The sequence below is a fragment of the Physeter macrocephalus genome, chromosome 16 (genome assembly GCF_002837175.3).
Source record: "Physeter macrocephalus isolate SW-GA chromosome 16, ASM283717v5, whole genome shotgun sequence".
NCBI lineage: Eukaryota > Metazoa > Chordata > Mammalia > Artiodactyla > Physeteridae > Physeter > Physeter macrocephalus.
The window spans coordinates 39,219,034-39,240,521 of NC_041229.1; the positions used below are offsets into that span (position 1 = coordinate 39,219,034).

The window sequence follows — 21,488 nt, forward strand, 5'->3', positions numbered from 1 at the left end:
GGCCAGGGTCTCCGACGCTTGAGCGGTTTGGTGGATGCGATCCGGCCCGTGTTGTGCGCCTCCTCCGCTGGGTACAGTGAATAGGATGCCTCTGACGGTGCTGGTTACCTCGCCCTGAACGACGGCGCGGTCTGGGCTCGCGGAGGGCAGGGCGGCTCACATCACCCGCGCGAGAGGGAGGCAGCCGGTGAGGCGGAACGCCACAGGAACTCCTTGGAGCGGGAGTGCGTGGAGTGGTACCCCAGACACCTGGAGAACCTGACAGGACGGGGGCGCTGAAGCGCATCTCCCCGACCTCCCCTTCGGCTGGGGCTAGTTTCCCACAAGAGGGAAAAGTGGAATCAGCGTCAGAATACCGTCCCTCCTAATGCTCTGCAGAAGAAGTCCACCTAGATTTTCATCTTCTGTACTAGAGAGTGACTGGCCCAGAGGGCCCGGCTTTTTTTCTTTTCTTTTTTTCTATTTTTAATTATCATACATTAAAATTGACTCTTTTTGATGTACAATTTCATAAATTTTAACACATGCATAGATTCGTACAACCATCACCATAATCCAATATATAAATAGAACAGTTTAGTCACCCCCAAAACACTCTCTCAGGCTTCCCTTTTGTATTCACATCCTCCCCCCCACTCCAACTCCTGGCAACCACTAATCTGTTCTCCACCACTACGGTTCTGTCTTTTCGAGACTGCTACATAAACCAAATAATACAATATAATTTTTAACGTTGGTTTCCTTAAAGGACTGTTAAGGAACACAGTCTCTCGCAATGGAGGGGGAGACGATCCCTGAAACGACTGATCAGCGGTTCCCTTTGACACCGGCAGCTGTCTTGTGAACCACGAGTTTGTCTCTCAAGCCCTTGTTCTTTGCCTGAGAACATCCTTGGAGGCCTGATTCCAGCATTTCTAAGTCATTCACCCTCTACCCAGGTAAGGAGCAGCAGTCTGTGTTCTCCTTCTTAGAGACTTGGAGCCTCCTACCACAGGCTCTCACCCGGATTTTAGAACTTTCCAAGGAGTAGAAGATTATCCCAGATTCCCTAGTCCAGGCTGATGTCTGGGGTTTCTGCTCCCTCCTTCTAAACCAATTGTCCTGTCCATTCTCAGGATGGGCACGAGTGCTGCTTCAGTGGCCTGTGAAGGTAACCCAAAGTGTGAATTTTCTGAGTCTTCCTCCTCAGAATCCCCAAAGATGCACGTAGCCCACCACCTTATCTCTGCCCATGAGGTCACCCTGAGCTGCTGGGCCCTGGGCTTCTACCCTGCAGATATCGCTCTGATCTGGCAGTGTGACAGGAAGGTCCAGATCCAGGACATGGAACTTGCGGAGACAAGGGCTTTGCAGAAGTGGGTGGCTATGGGCATGCCTTTAGGAGAGGAGCTGAGATACATCTGCTTAGTGCAACAAGCCCATCACCCTGAGATGGTATAAGGAGGGGGCTAAGAGGTGGAGCTTCTCAGAGAAAGCAGAAGCCCTTCCGGACACCTTCAGCAAGGTCAGGGCTCAAGCCTGAGGTCTGGGCCCCTCATCTCACTATCCCCACCATGGGCATCTTTGTTGGTCTGGTTCTGTTTGTGGTCCCTGCTGTGGTGACTAGAACTGTGATGCGAAGGAAGAAGCAGGTCAGGTAGGGAAGGGAGGGAGGGGATCCGAGTTTTCTTATCCCATTGGAGGGTTTTAAGCCTTAGGTAGAAGTTGGCCCTGCCTCATTAATGGGAAATATTATCCACACACAGGTACTTGCCCAGTCTGGAGCTAACTGCTAACCCTTACTTTTTTATAAAGCACTTGTGAGAATGAAAGACAGACTTTTCGCCTTGATAATTATGATGTGCGGACCTGAGTCCTGACACTCAAAGATCGGAGGGGAAGGTCCCTGCTGAGGATCTGTCCTCCCGTCTAGGAGGGCATTTGGTCCAATTCTTCTACATCTCCTTTCTTCATGTTTCCCCGTCCTGCCCTGAGTCTTCAGTCACAGTTCTAGGAACTCTGTAGTCCAGGACTAGGGGGTTTGTCTAGGATCTCATGGTCCAGTCTTCTCCCTGGCCTCTCACGTGATGTTTTCTTCCCACAGCCAAAAAAAGGAGGGAGCTCTGCTCAGGCTGCACCTAAGTTTGGGTGCGGATGGGGGTTGATCCCTGAGAACCTTGGGAGAGGGTAGGCAGGAGCCCAGGGCCGGGACCTCACCCAGCCCATAATTTCTCCCTTAGTCACATCTCTGGGCTTTGACCACATCCTGTTTTTTGTTCTACCCCAGTCAGTGAAAATGGTCAGTGCTCTGATGTGTCTTTCACGGATCCTAAAGGTGAGACCCTGGGGGCCTGGAGTGAGGGAGGGGTTGGAGCAGGGGGGACATAACAGGGTTATGGAGATTCTCTGAGTGGGACATTTTGAGCATGCGTGGACTGTTGAGAATGTCAACAGTTAGTGACTGGCCTGAATTTGTTCGTGCTTTTTTTCTTCTGTGGTGTGAGACAGCTGCCTCTGTGTGAGACTAGAGATGCAAAATTTGTTCACTCTCTTGCCATGTGACGTCAAGGTCCCCTGACCTCTTTTTTCGCAGCTGGTATCTGAATGTGTCTGTGTTCCTATTAGCATAACGTGAGGAGGTTGGGAGACTGGCCCACCCCTGCCCACCAGGACCCCCTCTCCACATGACCTGTGTTCTCTTCCCTGGTCAGCTTTCCTGTTCCATCAGAGGCAGGGCTGGGCCACCTCCATCCCTGACTTGACCCCATGTTGTACTGAGTAATAATGTTTTACTTCCTATGGAAAATAAAAAACCGGATATGAATTTCTTGTTTCTAATTTGTTGTCTGTGGGGTTGATGGGTTAATAAAGGAGAAGATTCCTGTACTGAGTAATAATGTTTTACTTCCTTATGGAAAATAAAAAACCGGATATGAATTTCTTGTTTCTAATTTGTGTCCTGGGCTTCCCTGGTGGCGCAGTGGTTGAGAGTCCGCCTGCCGATTGTTTTACTTCCTATGGAAAATAAAAAACCGGATATGAATTTCTTGTTTCTAATTTGTGTCCTGTGGGGTTGATGGGTTAATAAAGGAGAAGATTCCTAAAGTTTGAGGCAGGAAATAAACGGAAGCACTGAGAACCTTCCAGCATGCACGTGTTTGCTGTTGGGGGCCGGGGTGGGACAGGGAAGACTGAGGAGCGAGCGTGGACGGGGCATGTGCTCGGTCAGTGCTCAGTGCATCCTGGGCTTGGGTGTGGTCACTCCTCAGCTGGGTCATCTTCTCTGCTCCTTTGTCCTTGTCCCTTTGGTAGAGCCTTGTCCCCACCAGCACCTCTGATCACAGGGACTCGGACATCACCTTGTTCCCTGTCCTGTTTCTAGGACCATGGGCAGTGAGGGCTTCACGTAGCCGGGTCAGCCTAGGTTCAGGCCTGGGTCCAGCCCTCAGCTCCCATCTTTTGTGTGTTTATGTTTTGCCTCTGTGGTGTTGTTTTGGATTATGCCTGTTCTTTTTCGTGTTTAGAGTTCTGGTCTCATCCTCCTCGGCATGTCCCCTCTTTCTGACAGCAGCAGGAGTCATTTTGTCTGTCATTGTCCCCACAAGTCTCAGGGAAGGCCCTGCACACAGGAGTCTCTGTGGTATTGAGATGAATTTCCAGACTCATCCAGCTCTTGCCCTTTTTCTAGGGGTGTTTCCTGGATTATTCTTCCCATACTTTACCGATATTTTTTTTAAAGAACCAGATCCTGGGCTTCCCTGGTGGCACAGTGGTTGAGAATCCGCCTGCCGATGCGGGGGATACGGGTTCGTGCCCCGGCCCGGGAAGATCCCACATGCCGCGGAGCGGCTGGACCCGTGAGCCATGGCCGCTGAGCCTGCGCGTCCGGAGCCTGTGCTCCGCAACGGGAGAGGCCACAGCAGTGAGAGGCCCGCGTACGGGAAAAAAAAAAAAAAAAAAAAGAACCAGATCCTGGAATGAGCAAAGAAGAGGGATCTGGTAGTTTCTCATCTTAATTAAATTCCTGTTGGGTTTCTAGCTTCTCTGCAACCTGCCCCCTCTCTCTGCCCTTAGCTCTCATAATCGGAGTGCAGGCTCCAATGCAAACTCATGGATTTATAGAGTCTAATTCAACTCACAGTTGCTTAGAAAATGGGACCTACAAGCCTAGGCTCATCGTTTCTGAAGAGAGAAACTGAATTGTGTGCTGTACTATGCAGGAGGGTTGGTGTGAGGGGCGGAGCTTGGTGGAGGGAAGGGAAGGCAGTACTTGTGAGGAAAGTACAGGTGGCACTGATGTCAGTGTGAGCGGCTGCTGTGCTGCAGCTGCCGTGCAACAGCATTTGGCCTAAGGTTCCATTAATAAAGATACTGTCTTTAGAATAGGGAGGTGCTCTACACTCTACTCTCATTCACTCAACTGATATTTGTTGTGTGTCAGATATATGACACAGTATTTTTACATCTAGGAAACCTCGGTGAACTAAAAACAAGCAAACATTGCTGGCCCTGTGGAGCATATGTTCTGTTGGTAAGAGGGAGACTGTATACTATAAGCATAGTAAATGAGGGAAGTGTTTATGTTAGAGTTTGGTTAGAGCTTTGAGGAAAGTGATTCAGAGTATGCATGTGAGGGGGAGGGCAGATGGCTATTTTACTGGTGTGGTCAATGTGGGCCTCATTGAGAAGGTGACCTTTGAGAAAAGATTTGAAGGACATGAGAATCATCTAAGAGGATATCTGGGGAAAGTTCTTTCCAGACAAGAAAAGCCACCAGTGCAAATGCACTAGGCAGGAGTCCTCCCGTGTGTTCAAGGAAGAGTGAGGAGGCTGGTGTGGCCAGAGCAGAGAGGAATTGACATGAGGTCTGATCATGTCAGACCCGCCTAGATCATGTAAGGCCTCAAGGATACTGGAAAGATTTTGACTTTTCTCTGAGTAAGATGTGAAGTTTTAAGATAGTTTTGAACAGAAGACAGACCTGGTATGACTTCTCTTTAAAAGCATTAGTCTGGCGGCTGTGCAGAATTGACAGGTAAAGGGCGAGTGGCCAGAGGAAACTGTAGGAAACTAAGGTAGTGTCTAGGCTAGAGGTGTCAGTTGCTTGTCTGGGATGTGAGCAGGGAAAATAATAGAAAGTGACTGGATGCTGGATATATTTAAAGATGGACTCTACAGCATTTCCTAATGGATTAAATCTGGGTTATGAGAAAGAAGAATCAAGGAGGACACTCAAAATTTTAGACAGTGCAAGTAGAAATATGGAGGGACTTTGGTGGAAATGGGGATGACTCCGGAAGAAGCACGTTTGAGGAGGTGACATCATAGGCATCTAATTTAGGAAAGTTGAAACTGAGATATCTATTAGAAAAAACAAGCGAGGTTAGCAGTTGGATATATGAGTCTAGAGTTAAGGCAGACATCCTGGCTGGAGAAATGGGAGGTGATGCCACATAAATGACATTTAAAGCCTTGAGAACAGATGAGGTTGCCAAGGGAGTGATGACTATAGAAGAGAAAGAAACAGACCTGAACTCTGGAACTCTTCCCCTCCACACGCCCCCCACCCCAGCCCCTCAAGTGATCTGATCAGACCACACAGCAAGAACAGACTACACAGTTCTGACATGGCATCTAGAGGAGTCTCCTAGATGCATCTAGGAGTGACCAGGGAGTCCCAAACTTTATTGTGCACGGGAATCACCTAGAATCTCATTAAGATCTAGACAGTTTGGAGCAGAGCATGAGATTCTGAATTTATAATAAGGTTTGTGCTGATGCTGCTAGTTGTCTTTGGTAGCAAGAGAGGCAGTAGCGTCATCCAGTTGCTGGGAGCAGCAGGGAGAGCGGTCCTAGCACCAGGGTCCAGTTCAGCATCACGCGAGTCAGTGGTGTGAACAGTGGCATCTGGGCTGGATTCCCACATGGCTGTGCATCAGCCTCGCACGTAGGGCTTGTTAAGTTAAGTGATCCTGACGCCATGCCCTACCTTCTAAGCTCATGGGTCTGGGGAGAGGCCTGAGTATTTTGTAATAAACCCACATGCAATCCAGCCAGATTGGAACCACTGAGGTCAGAGATCAGAGAGCACTCAGGGCAGGGGAGGGGTCTTAAATCTACATTTAAATGTTTTTTCCTGGGAAGGAAAAAAAGGTAAGACATATGATAGGCGATACATGTTGTTTTCTCTACCATGGCGTACAGGCAGGTGGAAGATTTAGGAAATAGTTATCAGCTCAGCATAAAGAAAACCTCTTGGGTTGCTAAGAGCTTAGATCTAAAATGTGCTCCCCACAAAAAAGAAATGGTAATAATGTAATGTGATGCAGGTGTTAGCTAGTGCTATGGTGGTAATCATTTTGCAAAATATAAGTGTATCAAAGCAACAGGTTATACATCTTAAATTCACACAATGTTATAGCTCAATAAAGCTGGGGAAAAAAGTCTCTGAATCCTTGCTCTCTGAGACTATTCCCTACATGGATTTCTCACTTCTTGGTGTGAACAACGGATTCCAAATTGTTCTAATTGAAACGTAAATGAATATATATGAATATATGTATATGAATTTGAGCCTGTCCTTGTTTTATTTCAGGGAAAGCCATAGAACAGGCTTGAGGCTATACAGCTAAGAAGAGGATCCAAAATCCCACCCTAGGTCAGGTCCCACAAAGGCACCACTGCCCCTGCTGTTAGGCCCAGATGCCACTGTTCACACCACTGACTCCCGTGATGCTGAACACTGGACCCTGGTGCTAGGACTGCTCCCAGCAACTGGATGACGCTACTGCCATTCACGCCGTCTGTGCCAAATGCATTCTGCACTGTCCCAATCTATCTGTCACCAAGTCCCTAGTCAGAGACTGGCATGTGGTCACCTGACCGGTAGAGCTTCATGTTCTGTCCATCTGTGAGAATGTTTGGAAAAGTGAGCTTTCCTCTCTTACGGAGGGGGGTACCTGGTAGGAGGTAGTCTGCCTCCTACCAAGACTCTTTAAGTATGGAATTCTAATGTGGGAAGAGGGTACAGGTTCTGGGGGTGAGAGATGGAAAAGGAATGACATATTTCAATGTTTGGATCAGTCGTCTGAGACTAGAACTTGATCTGGTATGCTGTAGTTACTCAGGTTTGGTTGGATGAATGAGTGACTAATAAATGGCATCTTGAACTTATTCCCTTGATGGTCTGTTATGGGGGTCCCCCTTTGGCTTCTCACAAATAAGTGGAAAGGCACTGTTGAATGATGAAATGATTACTCAAAATCTTCTCCTGCACTTTGTCTCTTGCTAGGATTAAAAAACTAAGATCTGTAAGACTTCAGAAGATCGATCTATCTGTCTGTCTACCTACCTACCTATCTACTGACATTTTATATAAAATTTTCTATTTCTTTTTACATGAACATATTTCTGGGGAGAATATAACATTTATCAACTTTTTTTTTTTTTTTGCGGTACGCGGGCCTCTCACCCCTGTAGCCTCTCCCGTTGCGGAGCACAGGCTCCGGACGCGCGCAGGCTCAGCGGCCATGGCTCACGGGCCTAGCCGCTCCGCGGCATGTGGGATCTTCCCGGACCGGGGCACGAACCCGCGTTCCCTGCATCGGCAGGCGGACTCTCAACCACTGCGCCACCAGGGAAGCCGGACATTTATCAACTTTTATGTGACCCCAGTAAAAGTATAAAAAACCATCCTAGTTTAGACACTATGCTGCTCAATCTCTGGTCCATGAAGAGCTAACAAACAACCTTTTTAGCAGATCCAATGACATGATATAAATGCTCATCTTTTTCTTGGCAGTTATCAATCTGGGACGAATAAGGTAGAGGTTAACTTGCTTACACTCACTTTCAATTTCTGTATGTATCTTATTGTGGGCAGATAATAAACAGTTCACAAACCAGCACTGGCTCAGAGAACACAGAGAGTAGCATTGGTTTAGGTGGACTTGTATTCCAGCACCTATCCTGGTGCCAGATAAATAGCAGAAATGAAAAAAAAAAAGTTAATGGGGTTCCATTTCCAATTACATGATAGGTTTTAAAGTTGTCTCTTCCACTAAAAGTGACTAAAAGTAATAGATAAAATATAAAAGCATCCAAAAGAATACTAAAGCAATCAAGAGAATAATCATTTAGGCCAAAAATATCAATATGGCAATAATCCAGAAAGAAAAGTTGTTTTTATCCTTAGAGCATTTGCCAAATCTGGAAAAACCTTAGCTTTGATTTTCTCAGGTTCATGAGCTGTAACAGACAGGAAATGATGCCCAGAGTTTAATCACATGGGGAACATATGAGACACCTCTCCCTGAAAATCGGGGGATCCAAGATTCATATCCTCAGAGTAAGAGTGAAACAAAACAAAATCTGCTCTATCCTCTGATATAAGAGTATTCTTAAGGAAATTTGCCTTTGAGCCAGCCAAAAAAAAAAAAGGAGCAAACAACTGTTTTTGAGAATTCCAACCATGAGCAAGCCCTCCTATGATTTTTTTTTTTTTTTTTTTTTTTTTTTCGGCATGTGGGATCCTCCCGGACCGGGGCACGAACCAGTGTCCCCTGCATCGGCAGGCGGACTCTCAACCACTGTGCCACCAGGGAAGCCCCCCCTCCTATGATTTGCAATCTAAATCTGCTTTACTATTTTGGCCAAATAACCTCAAACCTTGATTTTACATTATAATGGTCCTGGCTTTGTGATGACCCCAAAATTGAAAGGAAGAAACAAAAATCTCTAGAGAAATCTATATTTAACCTAAGTGTCAAAGAATTTACACAAATAATTGCACCAGGAGAAACAGCAAGAAATGTATGGAGAACAAATGGAGAAAAAGACTATGAGAACCAGTATGATGAAATAAAATTTATAATTTAAGGCAGGACAAGAAAAAATTAAACATAAAATTCTCTCCATGTGTTTATTTGGGCCTTCTCCCTCCCTAATATACAGTGTGTATCTGCGTTACACATTAACCAGAGCATCTCAAAGTTGGGAGTGTCTGCTTGGTGGTAAAGATCAATTTTTTTTTTTTTCTGACGCTAGCAATGTAACTTCTTAAAAGAATAGTGTTCTTTCCCAGCTCTGTAGGGGATCATGGTGACTTGCTGTTCGCTTTGTACATGTTTACCTGAACTATGTACCCTTGGTGAACTTTATGTAAAATATCAGTATGTCATTTTGATGTATGATCCTTTGTCTCAAAAATGTATATGACTGGGCTTCCCTGGTGGCGCAGTGGTTGCGCGTCCGCCTGCCGATGCAGGGGAACCGGGTTCGCGCCCCGGTCTGGGAGGATCCCACGTGCCGCGGAACTTTATGTAAAATATCAGTATGTCATTTTGATGTATGATCCTTTGTCTCAAAAATGTATATGACTGTATCTTCGACTTCTAACAGGAAGAACAGTTCTCAGAGCTTTCTGAGAATCTGCTTCCCAGGTTATAATATTCATTTTGGCTCAAATAAAATTCCCTTTTTCTTCTTAACTTGATAGTTAATTGAATTTTCATTGACAAGTAGAAAGAATAGGTAGTAAAAAGAAGCTAATAGAACTTCAATATTGGAATTAGGAAACATAGAACATAGCATAACCAGGATTTTATATAAATATATAAATATATTGTATAATGTAAATATATATTATACATGATACAAGGAAAAAAAGCACAAAATTGAAAATGCCTGCAGGAAAAAAAATGGCAAGAGCAACTGCTAAGGAACTAACTCAAACAAATAATGAAAAATCATTACATAAATAACTTAAAATTTATAGTAGAATATATCTACTTAATAAAAAGAATCAGTGAAAGAAAATTGGAGGAAATACATGAGAAACAGAAAACAAAAAGTAAAATGGCATCATAAATCCAACTGTATCAGTATAAACATTAAATGTAAATGCTTAAATAAGTCAATCAAAGTGCATAAGGTTGACTGAAAACAAAACAAGATTCAACTATCCTGTCTACAGTAGACACACTTGAGATTCAATTAAAAATAAATTAAAAGTAAAGGGATGGAAAAAGATACCTCAGGCAAAGGGCAACCATAAGAAAGTTGGGGTGGCCACACTAATACTGGACAAAAGAAACTTTAAAAAAATACAGAGATAAACAGAAAAATTTTATAATGATACAAGATAAAACAAATGATAATGATCAAGAAGATAAAGCAATTATAAACATATGCACCTAATAACTGAGCACCAAATATATGAAAACAAAAATGACATAAAATTTTGTTTGAAAATTAGATTCAGCTCCTAAAAAAAGAGGTCTGAAAGCCACCCATACAGTCTTTTTCCTTACTATTGGGCAAGAAACTACCTAAACAATCCTTTACAGAAGCTTAAAGATTTAGAAAGGCAATATTCCATCCACCTGCACTCAAGGTAGTGCTTAGTAGAAACAAGTGGTCTTGGAGTCCAAGAGAATCAACCCAAGCTCTGCAGTGATAAGCTGTGTGACTTTCAGCAAGTAACTCAGCCTCTTAGTTATCTATATAATGAGGATCATAAACGTTAACCCACAGGGAGTGTTGTGATTGTAAAATGGGCTAATGCACGTGGGAAACGTATGTGGGCCAGCTTAGATGGCCACACAGCAGTGTCAATAAAGCTCACCTTCTCTGAGCTCCCCTTCTCCTTAGGGCAACCCTATGCATGAACTCTCCCTGTGAAAGGAACTGCTTTCCTACCCTATGGTGCAAAACTCTTATTTGAGCCCCAGCAAAGATTAAAAAAAAGGCTGTATATCATTCTGAACAATGAGCCCTCATGTATTATAGAAAGTTACTTTATCTATTTGGTTACTTATTTATTTTCTGTTCCCTCCATATGGTTCCACCATGAGGAATTAAACTTTGTATGTTGGCTTCTTTATCCCCAGCAACTACTCAGGGCCTAGCACTTGGCAAAATATTTGTTGGATGTCTGAAGATGCTTGAAGAGTATGAGAAAAATCCCCTTAGCTTTTTCTTCTCTGGTTTATATTGTCCCATCACTTCACACTTTTCCATAAAGAACTTTTATTCCAGCTCTTTAATCGTGTTTTCCAAATGACTCAGCAATTTTGGCAATTATGAAAGCAGAATACTAACATAAGACAAAATCATTTATTCTCATGCATTATAACACACAGGAAAAAACTTGAATCTTGGGTTTCCCTGGTGGCACAGTGGTTAAGAATCTGCCTGCCAATGCAGGGGACACAGGTTCGAGCCCTGGTCCAGGAAGATCCCACATGCCGCGGAGCAACTAAGCCCGTGCACCACAACTACTGAGCCTGCGCTCTAGAGCCCGTGAGCCACAACTACTGAACCCGCATACCACAACTACTGAAGCCCACACACCCAGAGCCTGTGCCCCTCAACAAGAGAAGCCACCGCAATGAGAAGCCCGTGCACCGCAATGAGGAGTAGCCCCCACTCACCACAACTAGAGAAAGCCCGCACACAGCAACAAAGACCCAACACAGCCAAAAATAAATAAATAAAATACATTTTTAAAAAAAACAACTGTAACTCAGAATTTATTGCAGACAACGTGTCTATACCCTGAAAACTCAAAGAGATACATGGTTAAGTGGAAATGAAAAGGAACTTTGTAGTCAGTCTTACTGATTTGCTTTACAGATTGAGAATTAGAGAACAAAGCTTCCTGTGCTACTATGAATTAATCACCTTAATATCACATGAATCCTTCTCAATAAATGAATAGCAGGACTTGCCTGTTTATTTGTACGGGGTGGTCTACTCGAGGTTTCCTGTGTTCTGACCCAAACAGTAGTACTGACTTAAAACCAAAGATGGTGCCACATAGAGTTGGCACATTTGCCATTTTAATCTCCTGGGTAAGAATACCTTGAACCATTTCCTTTCCAGTACTCAAGTAAAAGGACAGTATTGTCAGGTCTTTAAACAACAACAAAGAATGTTGTGGTAGCAAGTACGGCAACAAAAAAATAATAGTTTCTTATTTCTTAGGACATAAAAACCTCAGACAATGTGGATAAGTGGTAGTTCAAGGGATAAAATTAAATAAGCAAACTCTTACCATATGATCCAGCAATCAAGCTCCGTAGTATTTACCTAAAGAGCTGAAAACTTATATCCACACGAAAACCTGCACGTGGATATTTTTGGAAGCTTTACTCATATTCATAATTGCCAAAACTTAGAAGCAACCAAGATACCCTTCAGTAGGTAAATGGATAAATGAACTGTGGTACATCCAGAGAGTGGAATATTATTCTGTGCTAAAAAGAAATCAAGCCATGAAAAGACATGGAGGAATCTTTTTTTTTTTTTCTTCCTGATTCAGTATTTGTAGGCTGTATGTTTTTAGGAATTTATCCATTTTTTCCTAGGTCATCCAATTTGTTGGCATCTGTTTGTTCATAGTAGTCTCTCTTTCTTTTTATTTATAAATTTATTTATTATTTTATATTTATTTTTGGTTGTGTTGGGTCTTTGCTGCTGCGCGCGGGCTTTCTCTAGCTGCGGTGAGCGGGGATGACTGTTGTGGTGTGCGGGCTTCTCATTGCAGTGGCTTCTCTTGTTGTGGAGCATGGGCTTTAGGCACGCAGGCTCAGTAGTCATGGCTCGCAGGCTCTAGAGCACAGGCTCAGTAGTTGTGGCACACGGGCTTTGTCGCTCCGTGGCTTGTGGGATCTTCCTGGACCAGGGCTCGAACCCGTGACCCCGGCATTGGCAGGTGGATTCTTAACCACTGTGCCACCAGGGAAGTCCCAACATGGAGGAATCTTAAATGCATATTACTAAGTGAAAGAAGCCAATCTGAAAAGGCTACATACTGTATGATTCCGACTATGTGACATTCTGGAAAAGGCAAAACTATAGGAACAATACAAAGATCAGTGATTGCCAGAGGTTGGGAGTGGGCGTGGAGGGGTGGGGTGGAAGGGATGACTAGGTGGATCACAGAGAATTTTTATGGCAGTGACCCTACTCTGTATGAAACTACAATGGTGGATACACATCATTATACATTTGTCCAAACCCACAAAAGGTACAACACTAAGAGTGAACCCTAATGTAAACCGTGGACTCTGGGTGATTATGATGTGTCAATGTAGGTTCATCAGTTGTAACAAATGTACCACTCTGACGGAGGATACTGATAATGGGGGAGGCTATGTATGTGTGAGGGCAGGGGAATATAGAAAATCTCTGTATCTTCCTCTCAATTTTGCCATGAACCTAAAACGGCTCTAAAATATAAAATCTATTTTAAAAAATAGACAACTTGTTTACAGAATGTACAAAGATTTAATGGACTACTATTGAGCAATATAAAGGAAGGAACTACTGACACATGCAATAATACTGAAGAGTCTCAAATGCATTACGTTAAGGAAAAGGAGCCATATTGAAAGGCTACCTACTACTCAGTTTTCATTTATGACATTTCAGAAAAGCAAACTATAGCAATAGAAAAAAGATCAGTGGTTGTTGAGAGCTGGGACTGGTAGGAGAAGCTGTGTCCAAAGAGGCGTGAGGAAAATTTTGGGAAAGCTGGAACTTGACCACAAGACCTGGTTTCTAGATCCTGGAGTGGCATTGGCATTGCTGTACCACCAGAATCACTGAACTGAATTAACTGAACTAACTAAATTTCATTAGGCTTAAGGCATGCAAATGAACATGATGAACTGAACACATAAGACTGCTATCTGCTCTGGGAATTGCAAACGTATGCCTGTATTTCTTGTGCATTAATAAATCTGATTGACTGACTGACTTTGGATTTCTAGTTTTCACACCACCACTCTCTGTTTTCAGATACAAAATTTAGACAGATTAAGTTAGGCTATAATAGCGGTAGAAGATAATGCATACCAGGTTGGAGGGGGCTCATATTTTAGCACTGATCACCTATTTGGCAGCACCATTCAGGAAATACTTGTCTCATGGCTTACACAATATCAAGATGACCAGACAAATAGACTAGCCAAAGTTACTACGTACTGTTGCAATTTGATCATAGTTCTATAGGCCCAGATTTAATCTCAAGTGTAATGTCAAATAACTGAAATATAACTATAATACTTCCTCCTCTGCATTGAGGAGAAGGAGAAGTGACAGGGATGGGGAGAAGACAATATACTTTACTTAGATAATTATTGGGAATGGAGCTAGGTTTAGATGAATGAGACAAAAATGAAAAAATATTTAACTACACATAAGGGAAAACCTAAAAATTCAAAAGTACTTTTCATTTGTAATTTTGGCATAACAATGGTTTCTTCCAAATATCTTTTAAATTTAATAAGTTGGCTACAGTATAGAATTCAAGTAATATAAATGATAGCTATAAATATGCACCTAATGTGGTATGAAAAGAAAAGCAACCAATTATCAGGCTGGTATTATTAAAATAGTATTGAAAGTCAACGTAATAATTTTGAGTTGTGGTAACTGGAATAACTATGCTCAATTTTTTCTTTTTTTGGCTGTGTTGGGTCTTGGTTGCGGCATGCTGGATCTTTTTCGTTGTGGTGCATGGGCTCTTCCTTGCGGTGCGTGGGCTTCTCTCTAGTTGTGGTGTGTGAGTTTTCTCTCTCTAGTTGTGGCATGTGGGCTCCAGGGTTCATGGGCTCTGTAGTTTGCAACACGTGGGCTCTCTGGTTGAGATGCGTGAGCTCAGTAGTTGCGGCGTGCAGGCTTAGATGCCCCATGGCATGTGGGACCTTAGTTCCCTGACCAGGGATCGAACCTGCGTCCCCTGCATTGGAAGGCGGATTCTTTACCACTGGACCACCAGGGAAGTCCCCTATTGCTCAAATTTTATTATAGCTTCTAGTTATTTCTGTTTGTCTGTAGTTTAAGTAATGTAAATCTATTAATAACAGAAACATAATTCTAGAACAAAGATGCCTTTGATATGAACATAATTCCAGAGTAATGACACCATAACAAGACAGGAAACAGCTCATATTTAAGAGGGGATAGATAGTTCTAGTGTTCCAGCTTTAGAGAAACCCTTATAAGGAGAAATCTACAAATCCACATTATGTCAATAACACTTAGATCAAAATGCTTTAGCTAGCTACCAAATTCCTTTGCAAAGCGCTTTTTTTTTTTAGTGTTATTGGAATTCTTCACCTTCAATCCCAGAGAGCATCTCTTGAATAAACTCTTTTTTAATCCCTAAACTTCTGATTCTCTAAAAGCAAAGAAATAATCAGAAGCCCCCAGTGGGCAGCTCAGCAGCATCTTCCTGGCCCCCCATCATGCACACACCTCCCCTCCCCGTTCACTCACAGTCAAAAGGAGTTTGTCCAGGGATTGCAGCATCCACCACAGACGTCAGGAGCCCTCAATCACCATAAGCAGGAAGGCTGTCCGCCAAAGTCAAGGTACCACATTTTTAAACGCAAAATTGAAAACTAGGGATAAATATGCGTGCATTACAAAAATGCTATAAACTGAGGCATCTAAGAAAATCCAGGGCCATGGCTGCAATAAGTCGAGAGCTGAAATCAATGGCCAGGGCTCCATATTGCTCTGGAGTCAGCACTATTTCTTCATATTACCAGCATTCCCTGCTGTTCCTTCACTGAGAATGTAGAGAACTAGAAAGCTAGTGACATAATGGGGAACCTGGCACCAGAGGGACCCATCGAGAAGAGCAGTTATGTTTTCTAGTCTCCTTCCCCAGCCCTACTCAGAAGACTTAGAATCTTCTCTAGCTTTTGCCAACCTTATCCACCTAGGGACTGGATCCCATTTCTGTACTCCTAGCCCATTGCTGTGATCCTGCTTTAAACCTCATGGACTGACCACCTGAAACAGCAAGGTTGCTGCTACCCATCTGGCCCCAAGTCATGTCCACCTGGAGACTCTTGTACTCAATCCACAAGATCACAACTGCTATTAACTTGATACTGGCCCTCACCATGAGGTCTCCAGGCTCTTGTCAATACCATGGTAAGAGGTGCTGGCAACCACCCAAAGGCATTGCCTCTCGTGAGTCTGTTGACCTGGTCTAAGCCCTTCCCAGTTCTGGCTCCTGCTTCTTTCCAAATGTCCAGACACTGAAGTCCCAGCAAGCTTCCTGGTAAGCCAGTGCTAAATATGTGCCCCCATATTTTACAGATGAGAAAATCCAGATTCAGAGTAGTTGAGAAGATTACCCATATAAGCAGTGGAAGATTAGCAAAATTTATGTAAATTAGGACAGAGGGGCACACTGCAAAAGTTGGACTTAATGAAAGAGTACTATAACAAAAGATTTGAAATTAAATGGACATATATTAGAATCCTGGCTCAGGTACTATCTGTAGTATTGTACATGCCTAACCTGTTTCTCAGTTTTCTTATCTCTAAAATGGGGATAATACCTGCATAAGTTATCTAATACCCCAAACAAACCCTATAACAACAAACATTTATTACCTCACAGATCCTTTTGGTCAGGAATCTGGGCCTGCCTCACCTTGCAGCCTCTGACTCATGGTGTCTCAGGAGGTTGCAGTTAAGATGTCAGCCAGGACTGGAGTCTCATCTGGAGGCTCACGCATCTGGGAGGCCGGACTCAGTTCCTCTTGAGCTGTTGGACTGAGGGTTTCAGTTCCTCACTGGGTTGGCCAGAGGGCCTCCCTCTGTTTCCTGCCCCAGGGTAGCTCACAGCCAGTCAGAGCAAGCAAGCTAGAAAGCAGGAAAGGGCCCCGGAATGGAAAACCAGGCTTTTTATCTCCTAACCTCTAAAGTGTCAGTCTTTCACTTCTGCCATATTCTTCTCTTCTTTAGACATGAGTCACTAAATCCAGACCAAACCCAAAAGGAGATAATTACACAAGGGTGTGGACACCAGGTGGAGGAGCCAATGGGGGTCATCTTAGGGATGAATCTTAGATTCATCTTAGGGACTGACTACCACAATGCCTTTAATGTAAAGACTTTAAAAATCGAAAAAAAATATGTAAAGCATCCCGCATAGAGTAAGATCTTAATAGATAACACATATTGGTGAACTACAATTTCTAGCAAAGAATCCTTGTTTAAAACCACAAATGTATACCTCCCAAAGAAGGAGGCTTGATAAATCCTTAGATGAGACTAATTTTTATCAGAAGGTGTTTCTGTTTGATCAGTAAGATGGTTGTGCTTCATTGTATTTCAGAATAAGTTTCAGGAAGTGGAACAGAGATTTCTAAAATGTTTATCTGACATTATAAGAAGGAGAAAATCATAGGGTCAGGGTAGGTGTGCCTAGTTGCTAGGAGAGCAAAATCCCTTTAGGGATTAGTCATTTTGAAGGTGATGCTTAATAATGACATTTATTTTTAACTGTAGTGTTAGTGAAAATAATCAGGTAGATAAATGTTGAGACTAGAGGCTGTAGCACTTGTAGTTTTCATAAAGAACATTACGAAGACTTAGTCTGTATGAAGGAAGTTCATTCCTGACATGCGATCCTCTGACCCCTCTGAGGCTACTACTGAGAGTTTGCTTTCTGTCCCCTTAAATTCTGTGATTCTGCACATGATCTAATACGTCTTTCTGTGACGTCTTTCTTATGACAGCATTTATGTGTTAGAATTGTTTGTCAAAATGTGTTTCTCCCACTAGAACATACACTTTTTGAGTGCAGAGTCCTTGCCTTAGTTTTATTCACATCCCCAAGTCCTAGCATAGTGCCTGCAGAGAAGACACCCAAGAAATGTTTGTAAAATGTTGCTGAATAGTCCGTTTCTCCCTCTTTGCAAAATAATTCAAATTAAGATTTTAGCACTCGATCTAATAGGGCATCATTTTTTAGTATATTTAGGGAAGATTCAGTAATTTTCAGAAACATTCATTTGACGATCTCAAAAAATCCAATTCTTTACAACTTACTTGAAATAGTTTTATAGTAGGGTTCCCCATGACACTAATAAGGTATCAAATGTTCTGAATCCCCTCCATATTTCCCTCCGACTCTTCTTCAAAGGAGTCAATTGATTACGGCTATCTTAAAAAATAATAAATTTCTCTAAAAGTAGATATTGAGGACAGTTCAAGTATGCTGACTGGAAATTTAAAGAAAAAAAAAAAGCCCAAAAAACAAAAAAAACCTGCAATGAACGTGATTTTTCAAGAAGAAAAAGAAGCAATCAGAAGAATCTGTTGTAACCAATCACGGGACAGTTTTAGATTTCTGCTGAAATGTCACTTTATTCCTTGTTAAGTTCCTGACTCCTTGTCATTTCACTCCCCATTTGCCAACAGATGCTGCATTTCAAGTTGGAACAAAGGTTTCTTTTGAGGAAAGTGGCGTCGAATGGTAGATTTTACTCTCTTCTCTCATTCTCCAGGCACATGTTCCTCCTTTATCGTCCTTCTTTGTCATTTCACCCTCAACATCTCTCTCCTCTTTTTCCATCGAATCTTCTTCAATCACTTCTTACTCACTTACCCCAACGTCTTTCCTTTTTCCTCTTCACTCCCCACATATATTCACCACCCATTCTGCTTTATAACGCATTTTTTTAACTTTCATTATTGAGTCCTCTTTTCTTGTCACACCTGCTTCTACCCTCAGCTGGCTATCATTTTTCAAGCTCTATACTTAAATGAGCACATCAGTGTGCATCTACTGGAGAAGGGAAAGTAGAGAAAATAGTGTTTTTCCAAGTTCGTATTTTCCCCTTTTAATAATTTGAGCATAAGCTGTTAAGAAGAAAGATGCCTCTGCCTACCATCACATTCCTAGTCTTTATTCTACCTCTTTAAAAAACTTTTTTTAAAATTTTTGGCCGTGCCATGCAGCTTGTGAGATCTTAGTTCCCCGACCAGGGATCGAACCTGGGCTCTCAGCAGTGAGAGCAAGGTGTCCTTACCACTGGACCGCCAGGGAATTCCCATTATTCTACCTCTTTTAAAAATGGCATTATTGGGCTTCCCTGGTGGCAAAATGGTTGAGAATCCTCCTGCCAGTGCAGGGGACACGGGTTCATGCCCCGGTCCGGGAAGATCCCACATGCCGCAGGGCGGCTGGGCCCGTGAGCCATGGCCGCTGAGCCTGTGCATCCAGAGCCTGTGCTCCGCAACGGGAGAGGCTACAGGGGTGAGAGGCCCGCGTACCGCAAAAAAAAAAAAAAAAAAAAAAAAAAAAAGGCATTATTTAATTTAGCGCACAGGAGCTGGACACAGTACAGAGGGCATCAGAGCACTCCGTGAAGTAAACTGGAATGAGAGAAAAGAGTACGGTACTTACACCCTTGGAGATGAGTCACTAGGTTAAAGTGAAGAAGCCAGGCAAGAAAGAGCAGAGGACGAGCTGAATGATACCTTGTGTAATTCTGAAAAAGCAAAGCCATCACATTTCAGTCACCATTCTAGAACCAAAGAACTTACAGAAACCCCTTGACCAAGAAACATCCCATGTATCATTGTTGAATACATTAGTGCTTGGGAAATATACATTATAAACAAGGAGTCATTTTCCATCTTTAATCATTTTGTCAAAATAATCTGAACATGGGTACATAAATACTTGATTTGTTATAAGAATGTATAGCATAAAAGTCCCTGAGACATATCCAAGAATGACTTGAACTGTATTCAGTGCAATTATTCACCATACTAATTACCAAGAACTTGGCTCCCTTCCCTGATATTTAAGGCACGTTATTAAAAAAAGATATGTATCATATATACACACATATATAAAATATAATAATTACATATTATATATAGATAGATATATATTTTATTAATGCTACATCAGAGTCTCCCTCTCTGGTGCCTGGATTTTCCGCCAGTTTACTGATGCTGTGTGGTAAGTCATTTCCAGACTGTAAGGAAGGCACTTAGGGAGGTAAATTAGTTCTTTAAGCCCTAGGGTGCCAGTTAGTAGAATGAGGGCAATGGAACTAGAAGGTCCCAAGAGAAGATGTCCAACCCCCTCCTTTTGCAGTTCAAGTGACAGAGGCTCAAAGGAGTTGTGACTTGCACAAGCACGGCTGGTTCTGCCGCTATTACTGTAACCTTAGGTAAGTCCTTAACCAGGTCCCTCTTCTGTAAAATGGACTGGTGATCATCACAGCTAACATCTTCCAGGTGCTTCCTGTGTGCCCGACATTGTCCTGAGTACTTTAAGTGTCTTTTCTAATTCTCCCAACACCTCCATAAATTATATATTATTACCTTCAATTAGAGATGAGAATATCAATACGCAGAAAGCTTAAATAATTTACCCGAGATGAGACAATTAGGAAACGATGCAAAGCTGGTCTAGTAACCCAGGAATAACTGCCTCCAAAATTCTCGAATTCCAATCCGTAAATACCTTCTAAGAAAACCCCAGCAGGTAGGCTCTCAAATTCCTCCTATCTCTAAAAGTCTAGAGCAGAGTTAACAAACTATAGACCACAGGCCAAATCCAGGCACCGCCTTTGTTTACAGATTGTCAGTGGCTGCTTTTGTACTACCAACAGCAGAGGTGAGTAGTGGCAGCAGAGACTGTATGGCCAGCAAAGCCTGAAATATCTACTCTCTGGCCCTTTACAGAAAAAGTGTGCTGATCCCTGCTCTAGAGTTTTGAAAATTTGGAGCATCCTGTAACTGTACAGCACTTTACAATGTACAAAGCACCCTGGCAAACACATTTAATCCTTGTTTTGCAGGGGCATTCATGCATTATAAAGGAGGACGCTAATTTAAGTAACTCGCCTAATCAGGGCCACAGGGGCAGAAAGTGGCAAGACCAGGCACCCAGGTTTTGACTCCAAACTGCGAGCTCTTTCCATGAAGCTACCCTGTCTCCTCTAAATTACTGCTGAGGAAACTGGAAAGGACCTGTAAATACTGAAAGCAAGTCAGACTGTCTTCTTGATGCAAATATTTCAGGCGTACTCATGTAATTAATGTCATCGAGCACTAAAAATAGTAAATTAAATTTGTAATACATTTGAAAGAAAAGTTTATGAAAGCCATTTTGAAATATATGCGATGCATCTCTATGTATTTTTATATTAGCGTATGTGAAATTTTAACCTGCTCAATTTAGAATGACTTGAAAGATGAAATCACATAAAATGAGCAATTGCCACATTTCTCTGGCTCTTTGATGAAATTAGCCTAAAAATATATTGTTAGTTCCTTACCCCAAATTTGCACATAAAACTGCAATTATACCTTCCTCATGCTAAGTATTCAATAAATACATGGTTAGTTTTAAATAGAGTTAATACCAAGGAAAGCATTAGTAAAATAATACTTATTTAACAATATAAATTAACCAAAACAAAAACAAGTTTTTTAAAAAAAATTTCACAGAAAGCATAGTGCTTCTTCCTAGTCTGCAAATTCAAGCTCAATCTAAATGGCAGTAATGACTCTTGAAATAGTATGGCTGAGCTTTAGGGATTCATTTGAAATACATGATATGAGGCCACTTCCTTTTTATTTCAGATATATTCTGTAACATACCCTGAGATTTAATTCTACAATCCATATAAATGGATATGGAGGCACCCTGAAATCACTGCAAGAAGGGAAAT

At 42.5% G+C, this 21,488-nt stretch overlaps 1 long non-coding RNA gene across 1 annotated transcript; it reads right to left on the reverse strand.

Annotated features, from left to right (window-relative positions):
* Positions 1-593: 593 nt before the first annotated feature.
* LOC129392876 (uncharacterized) lies at positions 594-16,688 on the reverse strand. Its single transcript, XR_008619591.1, has 3 exons — positions 16,399-16,688; positions 15,265-15,389; positions 594-1,142 (listed from the first exon to the last, which is right to left on the reverse strand). It is a non-coding gene; the product is annotated as an uncharacterized lncRNA (long non-coding RNA).
* Positions 16,689-21,488: the final 4,800 nt, after the last annotated feature.